The following is a 27272-nucleotide window of genomic DNA, read 5'->3' on the forward strand; positions in this document are numbered from 1 at the left end:
AGGGTGAGTGGGGGAAGCGGCCGCACAGAGAAACGGTGGAAGGAAAGAGGCCACACAGAGAAATGGTGGGTGGGAGGGGGAAGAGGCCACACAGAGAAAGGGTGGGTGGGAGGGAAAGAAAGAAGAAATAGTACCTCAATCACACCGCAAGCAGCAGACAGACAGTGATTAAGGTAATTCAAGCTGTGCTTGGTCCATGCTCCACAGACAGAGGCCTGAGCAGCATTTACAGCACCCTCAAAAATAATGTGTTGCTCTCTACTGAAGAAGGATAACTATCCTGAAATACGTGTCTAGAGATGTACATCACTCGCTGCATCAACAACGGTGAAAAGTTAAAGCCTGCCACTGAAGTAAGTGTTATCATGCACTGCATTTACCATGATGCGTCGGGGCAAACTGAGTGCTGGGATGTGAGGCAGTGGGCGCCCACCCTCCTCCTATTAGAAAAGGAAGTGACGTCTGGCATGTACTGGGCAATTAGGAGGCAGCAGAGAAGAGACACAATGATGCAACTAAATGGTAAGCAATGAACAGGCTCCTAGCCCTATATAGCAAGCAATGCACCTTGCAGCAACAGAGCGTGCACTGTCGGCAGGTAGTACCTAAAAAGGAGAAACATTTAGTTAAATTATGTGTTTCTGTGGAGGAGATTCCACTTAAAAACAAAGATTAGTTTACTGTTGAGAACACTTAGATATGGAGCAGGGCACCTTTCCCTTCTAACGAGCATTTTTAAGAACGTGGGTGTATGCTCCCTCCAAATTTAGGTACGTGTAGTGCCCTCAAACCTGGAAACAGCCTGAACTTGTGCCCTCTTCTTGACTTTACTTGTTCACAATTCTATGTCCATGGTTGGATTACAAAACTACCCTCTATGCAAATCTTTCCTAGTATTGATAAAGAAACTCTGGTTACTGCAAAAAGAACAAGTTACTTACCTTCTGTAACACTTTTTCTGGTGGATACAGTATCTGCCTGTGGATTCCTCACCTTTTGAATTACCCCTACACCAGCATTCCACAGAAACATGTTTCTTAGCTCTCCCATGTCGACGAGGACGTCACAAAAGGGCACGAAGGGTGGCTGGGCATACTGCTGTGGGATTCCTAAATTAAAGGCAAGCGGACCCACGGGGCCAGACGGCGCACTGGTAGGGTAGGATGCCCTGGCAAACAGGCCGTACATCGCATTAAGAAAATGCGAAGGATCCGACCCTGGCCCAGGAAAGGGTGGATAAGGAGCCGAGTCTGACTCCATTTGAGGCCACGTTGAAGGTGAGGCTGCGGCGCTGGGGACGTCGGATCTGGTACAGACAAAGCCATAGGAACAGGTGAAGACTCCCTGGGCTTCGGAGAATCCCTTGGTGCCGGAGAAACTCTGGGCGCCGGAGAACCCCTCAGTGTCAGAGAGTGGACCGGAGTTGCTTGAGGAGAAGGCGACGGTGAGAGGGCATCCTTAGAATGATGTTGCAGAGCTGGAGAAGGCGACCTCGAAGCCCTACCCTTCGAAGATAGACGTCGAGATCCATTCCTTCGCTTCTTCTTGTGTTTCTTCCACTTCGAAGTATGCGAGGTCGACGACTTCGATTTTGACGTCTTGCGACCCCTCTTCCCTTTTCTCGCTCACACCATAAAGAGCTTAGCCTCATGCTCATTCAGTGCCGTCGGATTCATCTTCCGACAGCTGGAACAACCTCCGACGGTCTCCCGACGAGAGACACCAGAGACAGTTGTCGTGGGGATCCATGATGGACATATGTCCCCCACACTCCCTACAAGTCTTGAATCCAGAGTTCTTCAAAGTAGCCATCGCACTGCTACTCCAAGGGAGAAGAAGAAACAAAGTAATAACGAAACCAATTGGAAAGTCCCAGAAATCCGTTACGCGTCGGCGGCACGGAAAAAAGGGAACTAACGTCAGCACGCCGACGAGGTCTTCTTATGGCTCCGGTGATGTCATACAGAGTCGCGAGCGGAGCCTTGCCATTGTGACGTCCTCGTCGACGTGGGAGAGCTAAGCAAAAAGTTTCCAGGGAATGCTGGTGCAGGGGTAATTCAAAAGGTGAGGAATCCACAGGCAGACGTATCCATCAGAAAAAGTGGCTTACATAACACGACTTGCCAGACGTTTCTTAAATACACATCCCATTCTCCGTAATACGGAGTGACTTTGAGAGTTTCCAAACTCAATTCAAAACAGTTGAGATGGTTTATAGGGCAGTGTGTACACCGGGATTGCAGCATTTAAAGAATCTAGCTCATGCGCCAAACAAACAGAATTTGTATCGTGAGAACCCACTCATCCTGTTTTAATGTCCTGAGGATTCTCATTTAACCATGGCTAGCTAATTCAAATATACCTCTGAAGATCTGAAATGCTCTCCCCACTAGCAATCCGAACACACCAAATCTTGATTGTTTTCAAGCCTAATGCAAGGCTCATTTCTAATATTTACCGTTTTCTGGAGTGAAGGATTTGAATTCTCTAATTTAATTCCATACTATATTTTATTGGTGTATGAGGCAAACAATGCTCCCATTGGGTGAAAGGAAGTCTGAGCCGAATGGACATAACAATGAAGACTTAGGTTTAATTAAAAAGCCTGTCATATTAGTGAAGGTAAATGCAGACCTTCACATACAGAGTGCGCACAAATCTGACATTACAAACTGCAGTGGTTGGCCTTTCATTTCACCGTGTATAATAATGTATGCACCAAAGGCCTGCCAAAATCAAGATGTGTTTCCATTCATCGAACAGCAGGTTCTTCTCAGCTTCATTCCTGCTCAAATGCAGCCGAGCGGAGATGTGAACATTGGCTTCATGTCTTTATATTATGCCTTTACGAGAACAACAAAAAACAACAACAAAAACACAACATTTTTGAAAAGCCAAGCATTGTTTCAACGAATGGGCGGGCCTCAAAGTTCTGAAAAATAACGTACTTTGCCAATTTAGCATGACAAAACCCAGTTAAAGGTATATTCTTTTTATGCTTTCCATAATTCTAAAGAGGTTAAAAGCAGCTTTAGAGCACGCCTCCAGCACCTGAATCCTACATCACAAATATCAGAGATGAGACTAAGTGCTGCTCCACACCCATTGTGCGGCGCTGGTGATGTCAAATACAAGGTACCGTGGAACTATATTATAATTTCCAATGGATGCAGCCCTCCCCGGAATTTAGTGAACTGGAGGTGACCTTGATCAGAAATTCAAAGCTGACAGCACGGAGCAGGGACCGCCCTCTCCCACACAGTGCCATCCTCTGCTCCAGCATCCATCAACCTCACTGCTTGATCAGTGGGGCGAATCGCATGTTTTCTAATCAGTTGCTAGACCTCAGACATCCCTCCATGGAGAACTGGCAGGAGGAAGACACCTCTGCTTGTCAGACCATGGAGAACAAAGGTGTGGGCAAGAAACAGGCCTGAGAACCAGCCCTGGCCAGGCGCTCCAATCTCACTAATCATCTCCAAGACACAAGGCAAAGGAGGAGTGGGTAGAGACCTGGGGTGCTGTGCAGTTGGAGGGGCCTACATTTAATTAATGAGTGATGTAACCGTTAAATAGAGGTCTAGAAGCTGTAGCCCTAACATTCAGGGCTGAAACTTCAAAGCCCTTCTTAATCTTCTAAGTGTTGCCATATGGACGTGGGCAGTGTGCAGCATTCATCAATTATTCCTGGACATCCACGTCCATTTATCCTCATACTCCAGGACAGACAACAAAGTCAAATGAACACAAGATATGCAGGACTGAAAGGATTGAATAGGCGCTAGACAAACCATTTACTGACATGAATACATGCACGGATTTAAAAAAAAAATGTATTTGCCTTTTAGGAATTTGCTCCAAAAGACGTTCACTGCGTCACCAGCTCCTGAGCAAAACGATCCCTCTGATAAAAGTTTAATAGTTAAGAACCTGGGAAGCAGTAAGCCTCATACAGTCAGACTGGCAAATTGAAACAAGCACTCATTTATCTGCAATCGGGAGGCAAGGTATTCATTCCCATCACCTGGGCATCTCCAGAAATACTACAACACATTTAGAAGACTCGATCTGATCTCTGGCCTGTAGAACATTTTGGTCTGAAGTTTTCATCAAAGATGCCTCACTTCTCGTGAGGTATGCCTCTGCTCTTAAATGCCTTTTCCTGCGAACACAGTGAGCACGTCGTTTGGAGCAGCAGTCTCTCTCTCTCTCCTCTCTCTAGGTCAACAGCGCTGAAGCCCTCTTCAATGGATTGTCCCTTAGGGACCCCTGGAGAGATCGGGTACTTGTTCGTACTCCTCGCCTTTTAGGCCCGATAACAGAATTGTGTCCGCTGCAGGTCACCAGCCCATTCCACAAGATAGCAACGCTCAAGTCTTACACCGTATTTGCCATAACCCACATGCTAACTCAGAATCTTAGAATAAAAACCTAAACTTGTTTTTGTTTAACACAAAGAGGATTTCAGAAAACTGTTCTTTATCTATTTGAATGAAATGGGATTTAATTTTCAAACTTTGCGGGACAAACGCTTTGTGACTGTGTGCAGGTTTCATATACGTGAAGATTTTCGTTTGGTTCGGAAAAAGATAAGCAAGACAGAGCATGCGGTACCGCAGCAGAATGCACATGTGCAAATGATACATACCATCATTTGGCTACAAGACTGAGAGTGGTTGGTTGCACGCACACATTTCAGATCGGTCAGCTGTGGGGTCAGTATGTATATATACACATATTTACACACTACAGGCCAGTAGGTATAGTTAGGACCTACTTTCCATAGGAAAATCATTTTTTGACTTGCCTATAACGTTGGCATAGTTTAACCAATATTCATACAATTCTCCCCAAATAGTGCCAAAGTAGGTTCTGTGCGCCATGGTGACTTTGGGGGTGATCCGTACTGTGGGAACCAAGATATAGGGGTGCGAAAAAAGGGTGCGTTTCTAATGTTAATTCCCATAGAAACGCCTTGTCGAACCAACAGCCCGAACTGCTTGACGGAATTATACCAAATTTGGCAGAAAGGTAGATGTTACGCAGATTGTGCTTTCTGTTATTTGGTGCAAATCCATCCAGTAGTTTTTGAGAAATTTAAGAGGAACATTACAGATATATCTCTGGCTGCAGATATTTCGCTGTGGTTTTGCGATTAATCGCAGATGCGCGCGCCACCTGAAATGCTCTGATTGGCTGGATGCAACCTGAACAGAAAGTTGCAGCCGCTTTTTATTGTTCGGGAATGGTTACCGCAGCTGAAAATTAGTGTGGAAGCTAACATAAGTGGTCAGGGTGGAGATACTCCAACACACCCATTTCTCAAACATTGGGTCAGGGACACAAGTTATGTATCTAAAACTGATATTTTTGATCGCACACGATATTCGCGATGACGCCGCGAACGCCAGGGCAACCCCCTTGTACCGTCGCAGGGACATTGCGAATATCATACCTACTTAGAGACTCTTATACCCGCTCACAGAACCACCTGGGCACTCATGCACCCATTCACAGATCCACTCAGATACTCATGCACCCACTTACAGACTCACTCGGAGAAATTCACCCATGTACAGACCTACTCAGAGACTCACGTACCCACTTCCAGATCCACTCACACACTCATGTTTATACTCACAGACCCACTGAGACACTCATACATCCACTCACACAGCCATACATTCACACTAAGTCACAGACTCTCTCAGAGACTTATGGACTCAGTCCCTCACTGATACACTCAGTCACACACCCACTCAGATATACACACATCACTCATCTAAGGCTCATGCATCCACTCACAGACCCACCCAGACACTCACCCTCCCAGTAACAGATCAACTCAGACAATCACGCATGCACCCATTCTCTCACCCTCTCAGAGACTTCTATTCTCACTCCGACCCATTGAGAGACTTGTAAACTCACTTACAGAGTCACTCGGGCACTCATATACCCACTTGCAGACCCACTCAGACACTCACACACCCATACAGTCACTCACACCCTCTCACAGACCTATTCAGAGACATATGCACCCAGTCACTCATACACTTAAAGACTCACTTGCAGTCCAATTCAGACCCACTCACAGAACCACTCTGATACTCATGCTCCCAGTCATAGACCCACTGAGAGACTCATGTACCCACTCACTAACCCATTCAGATACCCACTTACACACTCATGTATCCACTCACAGATCCAGTCAGACAGTTATATACTTACTTACAAGTGCACAAAGGCACTCATGCAACTACTCACATATTTACCAAGAGTCATCCAACAAATCACAGACCCATTGAGACACTCCTGCACCCACTAATAGATGCATTGAGACAGTCACACAGTTTGTTATAGAAGCATTGATAGACTGATGCACCGTGTTACAGATTCACTGAAATATTTATACATGGAATGAGAGTACAGTGATGCATGCAGTTATAGATTACAATGAAAAAGTTATGCACTGTGCTATAGAGTTATTAAGGGAGTTGCACATGCTGTTATACAGTTATTTAGATAGTAATGTGTTCAGTCTGTTGCTTATAATCCATTTTGCAGTTATAAGTTCTGAATGTGGTGGTGTCTATTAAATGTCTGCATTTGTTTTGTCTTTTGCAACGTTATCACGGCGATCGCGGCTACCGATATTGCAACGCCTGACATAACTACGAAAACAGAAAAATGGTTTAAGTGGTTGTTTTTATACAAACTCTCTACAAAAATATGACTTTAAGCAGTGTAACAATAAACCCCTAGAGTCTAAAATACTGAAAGATGTGTGCATATATGTGTTTTGCACCCCATAAAATAGGCGCAATCGTCGCAGTTACTGGAGTCATTGCGACTCTCTGCATAATCGCGAAAACAGGAAGTAGGGTTTAAACACAGATTTTTCAAAAGCTGCTGAAAAATTTGTGTACAAACATGTTCTTTAACTTAGTAATGTGTGTATTGTAATATTTAGAATGCATTTTTTAAGTTAACATTTTTGGAAAGTGATGGTGGTCGTTAAATTGTTTTAAGATTTTGTGACATGATAGCGATCATCACGTTGTTGTGAATATAAAAAAAATCCAAAAAACCCCCAAAAAAACTATGCTTATGAATCCACCGGAGAAAATACAAGCTTATAAAAATACACCTGATAGAACCTTTTTAGAGAAAAAATAAAATTTAAAAACCTTAAAAACGGAATAAAAAATCACAGGTTACATTGATGTTATAGTTGGATAAAGAATTTGAAAAACCTTAGAAATTCACTGAAAAAAACAAGGGACATTATAGTTAGGCTCAAGTTTCAGTCGTACAAAATCAGACATTCAGCCGTTATAGTTAGCTGAGCTAACTATAACTCGCGCCTCCACAATGCACTGCTTATGACCTCACATATTACATCACTGATGACATCTCAAATGACATCACTAATGCCATCATCCACAGAATCTCTGACGCACCCGCTTGCACCTCCAAATAACCTTTCATACACCCACTTCAACTTCCACACTACCATTCTCAAAACCATTGACACACCCATACCAGTACTTACACACCCACTCACTACTTCATAGGTCTACATCCACATCCACTCAGCTAGCCATACAACCACGCATACACCAACTCACTCACTAATACAGCCACTCACATGCTGTCAGTCACTCAAAGAGCTACTCATACACCTACTCACTCACCTAGAGTCAATCACACAGCCATTTATTCACCTATACAGTTATACATACACCCACTCACTTATTCATACAGATACTAATGCATAGTCACTCACTTATTCAGACACAAGCACACACTATGACAATCCCTCAATCACACATACAGTCACTCATATACTCCAACACTCACCTATACTACCTTTCACATATTGTTACTCACCCACATACCACTGAAACATCCATTCACTCACTGACATATACACACTCAGTCTCCTATACAGTTCCTCACTTACACACTCACTAACCCATACAGCCACTGACTCACCCACTCATTCATCCATGCAGGCAGTCAGTCACACACCCTCTCATTAAGCCACATAGACACTCATACACCCATACAGGTACTCAGACACCCAATCAATCACCCCTACAGACACTCATGTACCCACTCACCAACCCATACAGTCACTTAGACACTAACAGACTGATACAGACATTCTCAAAACCCAGTCACTCACCCATACATTAGCTGAGACACCTAATCAATCACTTATACAGTCAGTTACGCACCCAATGAATCATCCATACAGACACGGGGGCACACGTTATACTTACCTTAGGGCATGAGTTATAGTTTCTTGAGATAAGTATAACTAAAACTGCTGAATTTCTATGGTTTTCTGTGTAAAATCTGAACCTAACTAAAACGTACCTGTAACCTTTGTTTTTTTAGTAAACCTCTAAAGTTCTTTAAAATTCCCTTTCCTATTTATAACATATATATATATATATATATATACTTTATAATATATCATATATATATAATAGCGTGAGCACTTCATCCTTTAACACACACCATTTTGTTGTGTTGTACTTGTGGTTACTTGCCTGTGACTTGTATGCATGATTGCCACCTTTATTTACCAAATCACAAGAATATGGAGCTACTGGCGGACACAGTGTAGAATACAATATGTACATTAATCTTAGTAGCAGACCCTAAAATGTCGCTCAATACCATTATGACATCAAAGCCAAATAATAGCCCTCTATGTACGTTGACAGGATTAATATATATATATATATATATATATATATATATATATATATATATATATTACCTACTGGCGGTCGCCAGTAGGTAGTTATAGTGAGGACCCTGTTTCCATAGGAAAACCGCAACATTCTATTTTGAATAACTTTGGCGCTGGTCGACGAATCCTCGCGAAATTTTCAAAACTAATGGGGCGCTACGCTACGCTCCTACCCTGAAAGTCTCGGGGGGATTCGTCAAGCGGGGGCTGAGAAAAAAGGGGGGTCCCAAAACGCGTTTTTCCCATGCATTTTTCCATAGGACCTTTAGACACAGCTACAGCCCGAACGGCTGAACAGAGTTACTTGAAATTTGGCAGAGAGGTAGTCTACAGGTCAAGGAAGTGCCTTTTGTAGGTCTGGTTTAAATCTGTTCAGTAGTTCCTGAGAAAATAGCATTTAAATCAATATATATATCTGTGGCAGCTTACGGTGCGCTTACCGTGCGCGATTCTGATTGGCTGTTAGATCTTAGTAAACATTCGAATCGGTCGAAACCAGGAAGCGACGGCCGCCATTTTCTCTCTCGCACTCTGAGGAGGGGGAGGAAAAATAAAGGTAGAAAACATGTAAAGGGGCAGGTTAGACAGCTCCTAACCACCTAGCCTAGATTAAGGTGTCCCAAAAGTACCCCCAAGGCAAAAAATTCAATTTTATATATTTTCGAAAAAACGGCGATTACGGTAAAAATTAATTTTTTAAAAAATATTATCCACACATCCCCCCCCCCCCATGTTCAAAAGGTGCCTGCAGGGCACCTTTTGTGCAAGGCATATCGACAAATACAACATTTAATAGTTTACCTTTCACAACGAAGCGCCTAATATATCCTCCGTGTGCGGACGGTGCGCGAAGCGCATCGTGGGTACATGGCCCATCTAGCGTAACGTGGGCACGCGGTGCGCATAGCGCACCGCGTGCCCACCGTGCGTGCACGGCACTAACTGCGTAAAGTGGGCGCGCGGTGCGCGAAGCGCACCGCGTGCTCACTGTGCGCGCACGGTGCGCGCACGGAACGAACTGCGTTAAGTGGGCGCGCACGCCACGAACGGCGTAAAGTAACTTAGCATTTAAAAAACCGTACAAATTCACTGAAAAAACCATAGGTTTCACACACGTTATAGTTAGGAATTAGCATTTAAAAAACCTTGCAAATTCACTGAAAAAACCATAGGTTTCACCCATGTTATAGTTAGCTGGACATTTTACTCATAAAAAACCAATGAAATTCCCCCGTTATAGTTAGTGCAGGCAACTATAACTCACGCGACCGCAATCCTCTGCTGATGACATATGTGTCTTTATGAAAAAAAAATATTTGTAATATATGTATAGCTAAAATTTAATGGAAGAAGACATGGGCAAATAAGTGTCTAAATACAGTATTAGCATCAGCAGAGGATTGCGGTCGCGTGAGTTATAGTTGCCTGCACTAACTATAACGGGGGAATTTCATTGTTTTTTTATGAGTAAAATGTCCAGCTAACTATAACATGTGTGAAACCTATGGTTTTTTCAGTGAATATATATATAGATAGATAGTTATAGTTAGGACCGTGTTTCCATAGGAAATCTGAAAATTCTATTTTGAATAACTTTGGCGCCAGTTGACGAATCCTCTCGAATTTTTCAAAATAGGTGGGGCGCTCCGCTCCGCTCCTACCCTGAAAGTCTCGGGGTGATTAGTCAAGCGGGGACCGAGAAAAAAGGGGGGTCCCAAAACACGTTTTCCCCATGCATTTTTCCATAGGGACCTTTAGTCCAAGGTACAGCCCGAACGGCTGAACAGAATTATTTGAAATTTGGCAAAGAGAAAGTCCTCAGGTCAGGGATGTGCCTTTTGAATATCTGGAGTCAATCTGTTCAGTAGTTCCTGAGAAAATTTCAGTTAAAAGTACATATATATCTATAGGCGCGCACCGTGCGCGTACGGTAAGCATACCGTACGCGCACGCTGACGAGCGCGAGCGTAATTCTGATTGGTGGTTACATGACAGTAAACATTCCAGTCAGTCGAAATCAGGAAGTGTCGGCCGCCATTTTGTCTCTCGCAGTCTGAGGCAGAGAAAAACAAAGGTGGAGAATGTGAAACGGGGGCATGGTGGACAGTTCCTGACCCCCTAGCCTTTGTAATATCTGACGTCATCAGCAGAGGATTGCGGTCGCGTGAGTTATAGTTGCCTGCACTAACTATAACGGGGGAATTTCATTGGTTTTTTATGAGGGAAATGTCCAGCTAACTATAACATGTGTGAAACCTATGATATATATATATATATCCTCCAAAACTCGCTCCAGAATATGAACGAGGTCTGACACTACGGGTACATAGACAGTGAGTTTATTGAGCCACCATGACATGAGATACAATCTTCTCAGTGCGCTGTTCGTGAACCACCTGGAAGACGCGTTCGCCGGAAATGCCTTCTTCAATGTCAGTTTCCTGTGGGAAGTTTGACAGCTGTGGGAATTTTGAAGTCTCTCTGGTGACTCCCATTGGAGAATGTTAGGCGTCATAGAAAGAGAACTGCAATGTTAAGTAAAATATTGAATGGCATTTCAAATGTAGTCCTCTCAGTCCATAACAGTTGCTTATTCCCTAAAACAGCTTCATGTGCTTCGTATTGTGCCACAAAGTGTATGTTAGGTAGTCCAAATCTACGGGCATGGGTTAAGTAACCCCGGCTCCTGCACATAATAATGCCCCGACTTTCGTCAGCTGTTCGGTTGCAAAACCACACTTGCAGGAGAGGCTATGGTGGTCTGACTCACATCGGCCGTGTCCCGTTCAAGCAGTGATACTGCCTGTCTTTCTCCCTACTGTAACCATGTCTGTCACCGCTCGGGGGGCAATAGGTTGTGTAGCTTCATACACCTTTTCCACTAGTTGCCAGTTGACGCAGTGCACCAGACTGAGAGGCGTGTAAGTTTGAAGCGCCGGCTGCTCCTAAATATGACCTCCAAAACCAGCTCCAGAATATGAACAAGCTCTGACACTACAGCTACACAGGCGGTGAGTTTATTGAACCACCAAGACATGAGATACAATCTTCTCAGTGCACTTTTCGTGAACCACCTGGCAGACGTGTTTCGGCGGAAATGCCTTCTTCAATGACAGATATATATATATAGTTTTCCATAAGCAATAATCACGCCTTGGATAGACCTCATTGGCTACGAGACTGCCACTGCACAAAGATCTGATTTTAATTCAAAAATTGTAAGAGATAATTGTGACTCAATCATGAGGTGTCTCCACTTTGGTGTGTCCCCATCCGAGATCATTCGTGATTTCGAACTGATATGTGCAGATATAGCTAAAAACCTGACCAAATCAATTAAGATCAGGGATCTCCTGGAGACAAGGTGGTTTAATGCTGCTTGCTCTAATGCTCAAAACATATTGAAATCGGCCCTCCACGCTAATCCTCATGACTGGGCACAAATTAAAACTGCCAGGAAGCTCCACAAAACCACAGTCAAGCAGAGGAAGGAAGAACTAAGGTCATTAGCTTGGGACGACCTGGAGAGATCTAACTCCCTCAAAGATTCCAAATGTTTTTGGAGGTTATAAACCGTCCATTTTTCACAAAAGATGTGAGGAGGATAGCTTCCCTGATCACAGGCTTGGGAAACTCATTTTTCGGCTATTTTTAACCCTCATGGCTGCCATCTAGATGTTCCCAGTGGGGAATTGCCCTTAAAGTTAACCTCGGCTTCTGAGTTAAGTTTATCTATCTCAGTGGCCGAGGTCGAGGAAGCCATAACCAAAGGAGTCTGTATGAAAGTGCCAGGTCCTGATGGGGTCCCCTTAGATCTTTTTAAAAGTAATCCCCAGTTACGGGCTCCAGTGCTGACCAACGTTTTTAGGGCAGTGATTACTGGCCCAATCCAGTATCCTGGAGAGAGGCCGTCGTCATCCCCGTTTTCAAGAAAGGTAACTGAAGTGACCCCGCCTGCTATTGGCCAATCTCACTTATTGACGCTACAGCAAAGTTGCTAGGGAGGGTTGTCCTTGCCCGGCTTGAAACATGGGCGACTGTTAACAGGGTATTGGCAAGATCGCAATATGGCTTCAGAAGAGCAGTGCCTTAACTTGTCACTGGTGATGGGTAACTACGAGGACCAGGAACGGTTCCATCCCGCCTTCATGGACTTGTCCGGTGCTTTTGACACTGTAAACCGGGAGAAGTTGTGGGCAATGATGGGAAACATGGGTGTGGAGGAGGCTTTGATCTCCTTCTTTCGCAGGCTTCATGCATCGACCTCCGTTTCAAAAAAGATATGGCCCCGAGGTGAGAAAACTAGGCCTATAGCCTCCACGGAAGGTGTAAGGCAGGGATGTATTTTGCCCCCCTTTCTTTTTCTAATTTACACCAATGGTTTGGAGGCCCTCTTAATAGACATACAAATTGATTATCCACATATTGGAGGCACACCACACGAGTCCCGCTACTCTCTTATGCTGATGGCACCGTGTTAATGGCACTAACAGCATTTGGCCTCCAAAAATTGCTTAATGCATTTACAGATTTTATGCTGGCTCTTGATTTAAAAGTGAATTTGATAAGATTGTATATTATGGTGTGTGGCCCGAAAATGACAAAAACAAGAAAATACATGGTGGGAGATAAGAATATTGATGAACTGAATAATTTTAACTATCTAGGGAATGTTTTTAATAATAGGCTGAGCTGAAACCGTTAGTTACGGCATGGGTGCAACAGGCAGGCAGTGTAGTTGAGGGGCTTTTCCGTTTTGCCAGAAAGCTGGGCCATAAGCCGGTGTCTGAGTTGGTTAGCCTGTACAAATTCATATGTGTGCCCGTTGTAACATATGGGGCAGGAGTGTGGGGATACCATAACAACCAACAGCTTGAAGTTATGGAAAACAAATGTATTAAAAGATTATTGATGATAATAGTGTCCCCACAATCTTCTGTCATCAAGAGCTGGGGCTTGATTACATAAAGGATCGTATTGGAATTGCCCCTCTGTTAATATGGGCCAAAATATGGTTGTCTGAAGAACTTGTATTCTCCAGAGAGGTCATCAAGAACTGTATTAACCTAGATGGAGCACTTTCTATCCCTTGGCTTCGATTCGTAAGGGATAGTTTCTGTAAGCTAGGTTTGGGTCATTATTATTATTGTCCGGACAGCATCCATGAAAATGCTAAAAACATCATAAAAGAGGTACACTCTACAGGGGTGAAGACATCACGTTCTAACTATGACGTAACAGGGCGCCTTTGTTTATCCCCGAATCAACAGCAATTTTATCTAACTTTTACAACAAATGTACAGACTCCTTTTTATTTAACTAGATTACGCTTACTTACCCTGCATTTTTTGGTGGCTTTCCCATGTGATAACGTGGTAGCCCAGAGCACCGTGCACGTTGTGCTATTTTGCCCCCTCTATAAGGTACCAAGAGGTAGGTTTTTAGTCCCGATTTAAAAAACATTTTTTTATATAGAAGGGTTTATTACCTATCCTCTTTGGCTACTTATGATATATGTATTAGGGTTTCCAACTATATCAAAGTAGCTTTGGAGATTAGGAAACGGTATTAGGTCTTGCTACTGAACCTGACTTATGGAGGGAGTTGTATAACGAAATTATGATGAGAGCCTTGTAATATAGACTGTACATTTTATTAGAGGAATGTTTGAAGGTGTATAATTCTCCCTCCTTTTATATAATGAATTGATATGTATGAACTGTTTATTTGGCTGCTTTGTAGACAGTTTTTTGAAAACAATAACCCATTATGACGATTTTATGAATATGAATTTTATGGTTATGTTTAAAATTAAATAAGTTCACCTTTACTTAATTGATGAGATTGGTATGAACTGTTTTATCCTGCTGCTTTGTATATAGATTTTTTAATTAAAAGTCTGTTGTGAACGTTTTTATGAACTTTTATGGTTTTCGTTTGAAACCGAATAAAGTTATCTCGACTTATATATATGTATATATATAAATATATATATATATATCTAAATGAAGAAACGGAAGTTCACCGTCGTTGCAGCCACTCGCCCTGGGTGCCTCTTTACGTGGTGGTGTGCCGCGTTTCACAGCACAAACAGTCCAAGACCAAAATTGTGTCAGCCGACACAAAACAGGAGCACACTAAAGTCCGTGAAAATGTTTTTTAATTCATGTAGATCCCCCCTCAGTGCTGACAGACACATTTCACCACTCTGGCTTTGTCAATGTGTTTAACAAAGTACCATCATTTTTAAAGTGAAAAAAGTGCAAGTGAAAAAAACCGTAAACCTAAAAGACAGCTCAATACATGCATAATGCCCTGTTTTTGTGTCGGCCATCTTAACATTTGTAACAGCATTATTAAAAGAAATAGTAAACCGTTTACTCAGCCTCTATGTGTATGGAACAAGGTATCTTAATTCCAAAATCGACAATATTCATTGTTAATGTAGACAATATTTAAAGAGAAAGTAAATCGTTTTTCTCTCTTTTATATATTCTTTTCAATCTTTTTGAATATTATTTTCATGTGCGAAGCCATCTTCGTTAATAATTATGCTTCACAGTTTTCTTTGGAATTATGGCTGTTACACCCAACCATCAAACCCTGAATGGGCATTCATGATCCAAAACAAAAGGATCTCCGGACACCCTCAGTTCAAAATTGAACATACAGTTATATCTATTCGTTACATGACTGATCTAAAAAAAGAGGACAAAAGGCATACAGAAAAACACTATTACCTCATAGAAACAAGTGTCTAAATTGTGTAGCAAAACTGAAAACAAAAAAGCAAAGTTATAAGAGAGAAACGAACCTGGTCAAATTATAGTCACAGTTGTATACAAAAGAAGGATATCAAGAGTAACAACAAACATCTATCTTTATCCCATCTGAGCAACCATCTAAGTTGTTAGAAGTTTCTTTAACTGTATAGATTGTAAATCAAATATATTCATATAGTGTAAACAATTCATAGTATGACTCATGGTCTAGCAGCCTAAGGGGCATGGACCTCATTCTAAATGGGCCCATAATTCCTCATCATTATTCAGGCAGTAAAAGGCCAAAAGGTCACAATTGCTCATATGGCAGTCTTCAAAATGGCGAGCCACAGGATAATTTCTATCTTTATTGGCAATTGCCAGCATGTGTTCTAGCACACGTTTCTTGGTGGGATTTATAGTGCTGCCACTATACCTTTTTTTACAAGGGCATTCCAGACAGTATATGGTAAATTTAGAATTGCAATTTAATAATTTATTTTATGTTTCTGGTGGATTTAGAGTCTTTTCCTAGTAACTCATAGGTGTTCTTTTTATGACTATATTTGCATGCCTTGCATTTCATACAGGGAAAGAACCCCATTATTGGTTCTTTCGGTCTAGTAATAGATTGAAAGTGACGGGAGACTAGGATATATACATATCTCGTGAACAAGGCAGGTTTCCCGAAACGCGTTGAGTTGGTTTGCCTTCTGTGAAATAAATCACTGCTTGAAAGCAATTGGTGTCCGTGGCCTGCTGTTACCTGAACAAGGAGATACGGCGTTTGTTTGGAGATTATATATATATATATATGTATATATACATCAATTCCTCTTCCAAAGTGTTGAAACAGGCACCGGCACGCTGGGTGTAAGTTCACCATTTATTGAACAGAAGGCTCCTACCGCATTTCGGTGGTAGAACCACCATGTTCACATAACTCGGTGCCATTAAGATAGACATATATATAGTGTTTTCATGGCAGCCATGTCGCCGACATAGAAAGAAAGAAAATACATCAAAAGAAATACAAGCATGTTAATACAAGCATTTTATTAGCACAATGAAATGACATTTTAAAATATAAAATTGGCAATGGAACTAAAAATCAAAAATATAAAACCCAATTTATAAAATAAACATTTCAGTGGAAAACCTAGTTAACATTTGCAAGCCGCACTGTGGAATACAGTGACACCACTATGCTCCATGAAAGGGATTCCAGCCATATATCAGTGATTTTTTGTATATAGTTATTTTGACATCCGCCGTCCATTGTATCACTGTAACACTCCTGTTACTTATTTACATCAATGAATACCTCAATGTAAAATAGGATACGATGCACGAGTGAACCATTGCAATAATGAAGCAAAAAGAGCGGAAGCATAAAAACAAAAACAGGAATTCGGCCCAAGTGAGCTTACTATTGAACTTGTCACTATCCCTAGTACCAACGTGAATCGTATTCAAGTGCATGACCACAGCCACTTTAGAATACTCCAGTTGATATGTTCCCCTCAACAAAACAGTGACTACATACGTCAAGACAGTGTCAAAACCGAAGTTCTAATGCCCCAACCATGACATAAAATAAATCAAATAAACTAATCTGCACCACAAAGGTCTGCTAAGGAGCTGATAAAGATAGCTATAAATGTAAAAATAAATCTTTGTCCGAATTTAATCCATGCGGAATTTTGCTGTTCAACATAAGTATGTAATGCAATTCCAATCTCCTGAGCTGTAGCTCCCTGTTGCCCCCTCTAGGGGTTTTGGGGATAGCGTCAATCACATAATACACCAGTTCATTTGCATTGCCCTGATGGTGCTCATGGATGTGTCTAGCTACAGGATAACTTTCATCATCTTTGGCCCTTAGGGGTTGAGGAATCCTAACATGGACCATGTGAATGGTACTACCTACATACAGTTTCAGACAGTTACAGTCTAGCACACAGATCACAAACTCACTCCTGCAATTAAACATCCCACGGATAATTATAGGTGTCTCACGCAGCAGTGTCTGCATGGTCTTGGAGTTGCGACCATGATGACAAGCTTTGCAAATTGAGCACTTCTGAAAACCCCTACTGCCTCTCAACCAGTCATGTCATATCATCGGATCACTTTTAATAAGCTTCCAGTGCCTGTGCAAATTACTGCACAGTCTAGCATCATAAGCTGAGTAACCTGTAATCAGGCGGATATGGATAGTATCAGTGATTTGTGATTTCCCTTTCTGTGCACCAAACAAAAGTTCTTCTCTCTTTTTGGCTTTAAACTTCTCCTGAGCTGAATCTAGCACAGCCTGGCTATTACCTCACACCCTAAGTTTCTTGTGTAGGTTCTGTTGTACCTCCCTGAGTGTGTCTTCACTACTGCAATTCTGCTTCATGCATAGATTCTCTGCATAGGGGATGCTGCTCTTCAATTTAGTAGGGTGGAAGCTACTAGCATGGAGTATTGAATTGCCTGATTTCGATTTTCTGTAGGTCCTAGTATGTAGCCTATTCTCGCTTGCATATACTACTAGATCAAGGAAAAGCACTTCCTCTTTACTGACAGCATACGTAAATGTGAGATTTAGATCATTGGTGTTAAATTACTGTGTGAACATTCTAGCAGATTCAGGTGACCCTTTCAATAAAATAAACAGGTCATTCAATAAACCTGGTCCATAGAACAATGTTTTCTGACCACTCTTTCGCATAGTCCACTGCGAGTACCTGCTCCTCCCACAAGTCCATATGCAAATTTGCATAGCTGGGGGCGAAGCAGGTACCCATAGCAGTCCCTTGGATCTGTCTGAATGTATACTATTCAAACAAAAAGAAAAAGTTTTTAAGACACCACTCAGCCATATCTATTAGCATGCGTGTGTGCTGGTGAAGATGTATGTGTCTAGTGCCAAGGTAGTGTTTTAAAGCTCTGATACCATCTTCTTGTCTAATACCCGTATACAGAGCCATGACATCCATCGTCATAAGGACATAGGAGTCATCCCACGCTATATCATATATTCTGTGCAGGATGTCTCCTGTATCCATTATAAAAGAGGGCAGTGAGCGAACATGCTCCTGAAGAAAATGATCAATGTATCTGGACGGACTCTCAAAGAACCCTCTTATTGCCGAGATAATAGGTCGGCCAGGTGGGTAGGTGGCACTTTTGCGGACTTTTGGGATGAGGTATAGGATGGGGGTTACCGGATGTTCCACTTTCAGATAACCTAACTCTTCCTGTGAAATTAAACCAAGACCTCTCCATTTATATAGCTCAGTGTGGAAATTGTCTTTACTTTCCTTTAGACATGCAAAATAGACTTTACAATAGCATTCCCTGTCTTATAGTTGTCCTTGTGCATCATTTGTGCACATGTCTATGGGCCAGAGCACAAAGTTGCCCCACTTATCAGACCATCTCACTGCTATATCATTTCTATCTTTCACATTTTTCATAACCTGTGCATATCAGAATTTTACATTGGAATCTGAGTGTAAAAACCGCTGGCTAGATTCAATAGCCAGTTGCTTAAGATCTGTAATCACAGTTTCCGCAAAAATATCCAACACATCTCATAGGCATCACAGGTACAAAAACAGATTTTGGTTTGGAGAGAGTTGGTACACTGCCATAAATGTCCACTCCCATAGCTGCAGCTATCAACGGTAGATCTGGCCATATTCCCTTGATGTTTCCCACTCTGTAGTTTATCAAGGTCATGTAGTAGTTGCGTATCTCCTACTGCTAGGTTTCCATTGATGGAAGATATTGATTCTCGCCCAGTAACTGACCGAATCTGCCTTTGAAATACTTGTGTAGTTTTAATTTTCTCACAAATTTGAAGAAGTCTATTCTAGTTTGTGCATAATCAAATTTAGTAGGGAAACAGTATGAAAGTCCTAATGATAAAATTATTTCCTCTTCTTCACACAACTCCATATTAGAAAGGTTTATAACTGTCTTAGAGTTGTCAAGTTACATCATTGCTTGTTCTGTGTCGGTTTTGACTTGTTCTTTTGGCTTTCTCCCCCGTAATTATTTTCGGTTGCCTTTCCTCTTCCCTCCTTATCTTTGCGCTGAGGCAGAGGTCTGAGACTGAGCGTTCGATCAAACTGTAAAAAAACGTAGCTCTTCCACTACTGTTGGTATGTCTCTACTGGATCCTACTCCACCTGTAGCGCTACCCTCACCTGGATTCGTTTCCACTTCCAAGCTGAGTTCTGAGCTTGTTTCCTTGCTTTGAAATAGCGAGGAGGAGAGCACTTTCTCAGATAGTTGTTGGCGCCTCAAATTGTCAAAACGCCAAGAAAAGGTGTAAATTTGGCCCTTTTGGTGGTCCAGCTTATCATGTAGAAATTTTGTTGCCTTGCGGTCCTTGATATATATATACACATACATATACATACACACACACACCCATATATATATACATGCAAAAGTTCTTTATGTGAGACAAGGGGGTGCAGTGAGCACGTGATAATGACTTTTTGAACATTGTCTCACATAAATAACTTTTGTTTTATTTGGCAGTGACGACAGCGACCCACAGGGTGTATTAGTCTCAGCATGCAAAGTGAACAGGAACTCACCTGAGAGTGATCAAGCAGGATTTGGGGATATACTGGGCAGTACTTGCTTGTCGTCAATCCCTGCAGTTCGCCTATGAAGGGCGTAAAGCCTGAAACGCGTCGGCGGAGAACTGATGGACTGTTTTGTTCACTAAGCAATTCCGTGCTTTGCTAATAAAACCTACCTGTGAGAGCATCTCGCCTAGTGTGCACCTCTTCATTTTCTATCTCTCTCTCTCTCTCTCTCTCTCTCTATCTCTCTCTCTCTCTCTATATATATATATATATATAAAAACTTACCTGCAAGCCGTGAGAGGTGCATGCTGGTAATTGCAGTCCGCCAATGCGCCTGCATTACCGTTTGGGACTCTAACTCCGCCCATCTGAACAGCTAGTAATGGCGGAACGACCGGCAGTATTCCTGTGGGTTTCCTGGTGTGAGAACTTTGTTGGAGCAGGCATCTGATGAAGGTACAGAGCGAAACGCGTCATGCCATTGCTCTGGTGAATAAAAGACCCTTCCTGTATTCCCTGCTGTGTCTCTCCGATTCTTAGTACTGAAGAAACTTTTGTGGATATATATATATATATATATATGAAATATAATCCCCAATCGAGTTAAATTAAGGAGCCAGCACTCTTCGTCGTGGGGGTTCTTTCGTTTATTGTGCAAGTTGCATCGGACCCATGGACATAGCAGGGACGCGTTTCGGCAGTCAAGCTGCCTTTCTCAACCTGAAATGCGCCATAATGGTACTTGTTTTTAAAACATTCATTGACATTGAAGATGCACTACATTTCAAAATGATTGGGTTAAAGCAAGCACGTGGGCTAACAACCATTCAAAAATCGGCAAAAATCGCCAAATTGCTCCACAAGCCACAACAGTGTAAATCCTTCAGTTCTAAATCACTCTTAAAGTAATTCACATATTGTGCTGTTCTGCGTTAATGCCCTCTAGTTCATTTCATTTGCCAGAAGTTCCCATCATGCTACATTCTGCTTTCCATAAAACCCGGACTGGATTTTTTGCTTGTCCTTGTCTATGAAACACAGCATCTGCTTAATGTCATTTAAAATTCACAACAACGCATTATTTCAAGTTCATTGCAATTATACTTCAAGGATTGTTACCAACTTTGTTGAAAAGGTCATTTTTAAAAAAAGCACTCGTTTCGAGGGCATTCTGTTCTTTGTTGCAAGATAGATTCCTTAATTCAGTACCATTGTTCCAAAATATAAGGAGACTCACAGTGGCAACTCCTCGAAGTTTCAAATCCTTGGGTTCAATGAAACCAATTCCGATAAGCAGCAGTACGGACCCACGAGATCACCGCATTCTTGGTCAGTACCATTCGCGGTGCCCAGCTCCATGAAGGGAAAGGTTATACCAGGGGGGGGGATACGCCAATGAGCAAAGAAGCTCCAGTCCCCGCCAAGGGAGCATAGGCTCCCAGCGTATGAACCCGCTCCTCCACGTCTGCCTTCTCCTCCTCTCCATCGCCGCTCTCCTTACATGGGGGCACACCTGCCTCAAAATGTAAATCCTGTTTGCGGTAAACACTGGTGTGCTGCCTGATCGCTGGTGGTGCTTTTGGAGTGGCGCTACCGCTCGCGCTCAGAAAACATGAAATATAATCCCAAATCGAGTTAAATTAAGGAGCCAGCACTCTTCGTCGTGGGGGTTCTCTCGTTTATTGTGCAAGTTGCATTGGACCCATGGACATAGCAGGGACGCGTTTCGGCAGTCAAGCGGTAGCGCCACTCCAAAAGCACCGCCAGCGATCAGGCAGCACACCAGTGTTTACCGCAAACAGGATTTACATATATATATATATGTATATATATATATATGTATATATATTCACACACACAAAAAATAGGTTACGGGGACGTTATAGTTAGTTGAACATTTGACTCGTATAAAACCAGAGAAATTCGCCTGTTGTAGTTAACTGAGCTAACTCTAACTTGCGCACCCGCAATGCACTGCTGCTGATGTCACATATTACATCACTCATGACATGGTCCGTGACATCACTGATGACATCTCAAATGACATCACTCTTGACATCATCCAGTGAATGTGTGTTTCTATAAAATGTAAATATATTTTATATATATATGCCAAGGTGTATTGAGGAATGAATGCATTTACAAGTGCCTAAAGGAATTATTTCGTATGTATGTGACTGACTGTATAAGTGAGTGATTGAACGTGTCTTACTGAATGCATGGGTTACTGACTAAACTGTGTAAAAGTCTGTATTAGTCTCTCCATTGGTGTGTAAGCAACTGCATGGGTTGCTGAATACCTACATGAGTGTCTATATAGGTTATTGATTTGTTATCTGAGTATCTGTATGGGTCCTTGAGTGTCTGTGTGGGTGGGTGGGTGTATGAGTCTGTGCATAGATGTCTGAGTGGGTGATTCAGTGGTTGTATGGATTAAAAAGTGTATCTGGAAAGGGCTGTATGGGTGAGTTAGTGTGTCTATGGGTGTGTTGGTGAGTGAATAAATGTCTCAGTGGTATATCTGTGACTAACTACATATGTTTTAAGCCACTATATGTGAGTGTTGGAGTATATAAATGAGTATACGTGAGACTAAGTTATTTCAAGTGTGGGTGTATAAATAAGTGTCTGCTTCTATCAGTGATTGTATAAGACAGTACATATGTGTTAGTATCTGTATAAATAAGTGATGTGGTATGTCTAAAAATAACGAAGTTGGTATGTATAACTGTATACATGATTAAATGGGTATGTGATTCATTCTTTGTATTACTGACTAGGCATGTGAGTAGCTCTATGGATGAGTGGCAGCGTATGACTGCATGTATAGATGTATGAGTGCATATTATAGTCCTCTATTGATGAGTAACTACATGTATAAGTGACTGGATGTGTGTGTGTGTAGGCCTAGGAAATAGTGAGTGCTATGTAGTATATGGCATTCTTCTGTGTATGGTTTCAAAAATAGTAGTCAGCATTTTAGAATGGGTGTATAAAAGTTCATATTAGAGCATCAGTATGTGCATCAGATTGTCACGTGGATGATGTCATGAGTGATGTAATTTGAGATGTCCTCAGTGATGTCACTGAGTAATGTAATATGTGACATCATCAGCAGTGCATTGCGGGTGCGCGAGTTATAGTTAGCTCAACTAACTAGAACAGGCAAATTTCTCTGGTTTTATATGAGTCAAATGTTCAACTAACTAATACGTCCCTGAAACCTATGTTTTTTTTAGTGAATTTCAAAAGTTTTTTAAATGCTAATTCCTAACTATAACGTCTGTAAAACCTATGTTTTTTTCAGTGAATTTCAAAGGTTTTTTCAATATTAATTTCATATTTTAATATTTATAAAACCTATATTTTTTCTATTATATTTTAAAATATTTTGGAACTCTATTATACTTCTTGTTTTTAACTTTAAAAATCATTTATATCTTCCCCCAAAAATATGTATATTTTTTTTTGGGAGAGAAAACTGCACTCCCATACCGGTAGCGTACCAAGCTCCATCACCACACGAATCCTATCCGCCATATTCGTAAATGATGCGGATTTCGTATCCGACGAGTTCGTGGCACCGCGTCCCGCGTAACATCATATACGCATGAAGCCACCCCAGGTACTACTTTGGTATCCGACAGGTACGCAGTACCAGGCCACGCATTACGTTATGTATGTATGGGGTTGCGCCTGCTGCGCATTGCGTATTCGACGAGTACACACTGCCAGGCCCTGTGTTACGTCACAGATGTATAGTATCGCGCCGGGTACGCCATTCCCTTTTTTTTTGTTGTCTCAAAAGTATATCTAAATAACTTTAAACAGTATATGAGAGCAAGCGAAAACCTAAATTATTTTAAACATTTATATATTTCTAACTGTAATAAACTTATATTATGATAAATATATTTTGTCAAAATCGCGTCGGACGCGGCCTCCTTGCGCGCTCGTTGCGCGATTGCCATGTGACCTTAAAAAAAGCATTTGATTGGTTCATAACATTTCCCATTGTAACAGTTGTACAACCCCACCCATTTTACTCATTCTCTCTACAGCGTTTGATGAGACACCTCTGCTGCTTAGAGAGCTTGTTTGAAAAGTGTTTTCCTGTATACACATATCTTATACTACACACAACGATCATCTTGATCAATATTCATGCTCTGTACATTAGCCTTCCACGTGTGATTGCCATGCATCTCAAACGTTCCATCAAAAAACAAATATGTGTTACACGATGCCCCTGGTGTGTGTATCTGCACATTATTGTGCTGCCTTTCGGCCTGGGTATTGCTGGCTCTAAGGAGCATCATCAGCCACGGGCAGACTGCACATCCTAGATCTCATTAACGATAGCTTCCGCCCTCCCGACACATGCTACACTAATCTAAATTGCACACTCTGCGAGGTCAAAACTACAAAAAAAAAACCACATAAGTACACTTCCTGGCCAGGCAGGAACTGGACAACGCCCAAGTCCCCAGAATAATTATTCACACCCCTACGCTGGCCTGGCGTACGCAAGCCCAGCCCACTTTGCGTACGTATAAATAGGATAACCACGAAGCCACACGTCCCTCTTTTTCCACACTACCTCAAATGATTTGCTGCATCCACCTCGCATATCACAATGCGCAATAAAATAAAGAAATGGATCCATGAGGTGTACTCCATACTGGCAATCAACACGGGCTCTAAATTGTGAGCCCTACTGCCCATCGTCTACGAAAGGAATCCATGAGGTGAACACTCTCCTGCAATCAACACTCCATCTGAATTGTGAGCACTGCTGCCTGTAGTGTTTGCTCACACAACAATGACAGCAGGTAAGCAGAGCGGCCTGGGTGCACAGGGCCTCCAATTGAGTGCGCTGCGGTGAGGGGTGTGGGGTGCTTCAGCCTAGCTGCGCAGGTCCGAATAAACTATATTGCCATGTGTTATGATGTGATCTTTGACCTCATTCAATCACATCTCTGTCTCATTTTAAAGACCTGCTGGACTGTACTGTAGTCCTGAGCCAGTGGGCAGTGCTGCCCTACAGACACTTCTTCAGCGCGGTGCTGCGAGAGGGATGGGATGCATCAGCCAGACTGCACAGGTGCGAATAAGCGATATTGCCATGTGTTATGATGTGATCTTTGACCTCATTCAGTCACATCTCTGTCTCATTTTGAAGACCTGCTATACCATAAGGTAGGCCTGAACCTACGGACAGCGCTGCCCTACAGACACCTGTTGAGGGCGGTTCTGCGGGAGAGGTGGGGTGCATCACCCTGAGTGCGCTCATGCGAAAAAGCGATGTTGCTGTGCGTAATGATGTGATCTCAGACCTCATTCAGTCACATCGGTCTAATTTTAAGGACCTACTGGACCGTACTGTAGGCCTGAGCCAGCGGGCAGCACTGCCCTACAGACACGTGGCGTTGGCTTTTAGGACACTGTAGTGAGCTCCTTACTAAGTGCACATGCACACAAGCTCCCACCACTGCATTACACGCGCACATTATGCTTGTAGCATGCGCTCTGTTCCTTTGTATGTGAACATTGTCATATTATTTAACCTTGTGTATTAGCGTGCACTCCAACTCCTCTTTGAACCACGATTACCACTAACAGTTGGTAGATCGTACTTCAAAAACGAAGGATACACTCAACTCCTATTTTGAATCAAGCTTGAAATAAACCTTCATTTACCTCCAGACGTTTCCACCATTAAATTATTTCTCCCTTTTCAGACATTCCATTGATTGCCACAAGAAGGGCGGAGCGGGAGCTGACCCCGCAATGATGCCCTGGCATTCTGACACCTTCCATCGTGGTATCAAGACACCGTCACCGACCGGAGACCTGGTCTATCAGACAAACATACCCCGGACTAGGAGCATGCACCAACACGTCGTGGGACACACCAGTGGTGGCAGGTGAGTAGTGAAGCCTCGGTGTGCAAGATCTACAATTGAGCACAGTGCGGGGGAAGGGGTTGGGGTGCAGCACCCTGGGTGCACAGGTGCATGCAAGCGATTTTCCCGTAGCTAATAATGTAGGACTATATTATCAAACAACGGCGATAACATTATCACCACGACAGGAAACTGCCGCTAAAGCGACGATAAGGGGTTGATAATATACCCTTGTAAATTCCCATAGAAGCCCAGGTTCACACCAGAACCTGGGCTTGTAAGGGAATTCACAAGGGCATATTATCAACCCCTTATCGCTGCTTTAGCGGCAGTTTCCTGCCGCTAAAGCAGCGATAATGTTATCGCCCTTCCTTCATAATATGGCCCATAATCTCTGGTCTCATGTAGTCGATTTTAAGGACTTGCTGAACCACATTCTTTCTCGCAGACCCCAGCGTTCTAGACAAACGGGTGATGGAGGGTAAACACTAAGGGCTGGGTGCAATAGGCCAATGCTCTGTCTCCTCCTCCCTCTCTTCTTTTGACTCTCTCTCCCATTCTCCCTTCCACCCACTCCCCCTCCCTTCCATTCTCACTATTGTCCTTTCATTCGGACTACCTTTCTTTACCTCTTCCACATAGCACACATACTTATGTTTCATTTTTGTCTTGCAGGTTTCCTACGCTGCTTCCACTGGAGTCCAACCAACGTTTTTTTATTATACTGTTCTATTAAAGTTACATTTCTATTTATTTCTGTTTTAATAAAGGTTACTTATTTTTTTAAATAAATAACTGAGTGTATAGGTCTTCTTTTTCTGACGACACTTGTCTATTGTTTATTGTGAAAATCATCTGCTTTTAAGAGATTTTAAGGACAACATTATTTAATATTAGAGTGCACCTACCAAACATAATCTGACTATTAGACAAATGAAGCCTGGGTAATTGCACAACTGCAAGAGTTCTATGAGTGTATCATTTTATAACACCATAAGTACTGCCCGTGTGATTACAGAACAAATAAGGCACTGCCTATGTCAGGCGTCGACATTGAGCCAAGACCGTGACGCTCCGCGCGGCGCCAGGGAGCCGATGGGTATGAAACTACAATACCCATCGGCCCTAGCGAACGCGCGAGCGCACTTCCGGAGGCTGTACAAAAGCCTCGTACACGGAAGGCCGGGGGCTTGACAATCAAGTTCCACCTGGCGTTTGGCGAGGCACAAACCTCGCGGTTCCGATC

General features: G+C 42.5%; 1 protein-coding gene and 1 pseudogene across 4 annotated transcripts in view; both read right to left on the reverse strand.

Moving 5' to 3' along the window:
* BCAS3 (BCAS3 microtubule associated cell migration factor) overlaps positions 1 to 27272 on the reverse strand; it is a 3636180-nt gene that overhangs the window by 884133 nt on the left and 2724775 nt on the right. The gene's annotated exons all lie outside the window — the stretch shown is intronic.
* LOC146858843 (U4 spliceosomal RNA) lies at positions 11846 to 11965 on the reverse strand (annotated as a pseudogene).

The sequence above is a fragment of the Triturus cristatus genome, chromosome 3_2 (assembly GCF_964204655.1).
Source record: "Triturus cristatus chromosome 3_2, aTriCri1.1, whole genome shotgun sequence".
In the NCBI taxonomy this organism is placed as follows: domain Eukaryota; kingdom Metazoa; phylum Chordata; class Amphibia; order Caudata; family Salamandridae; genus Triturus; species Triturus cristatus.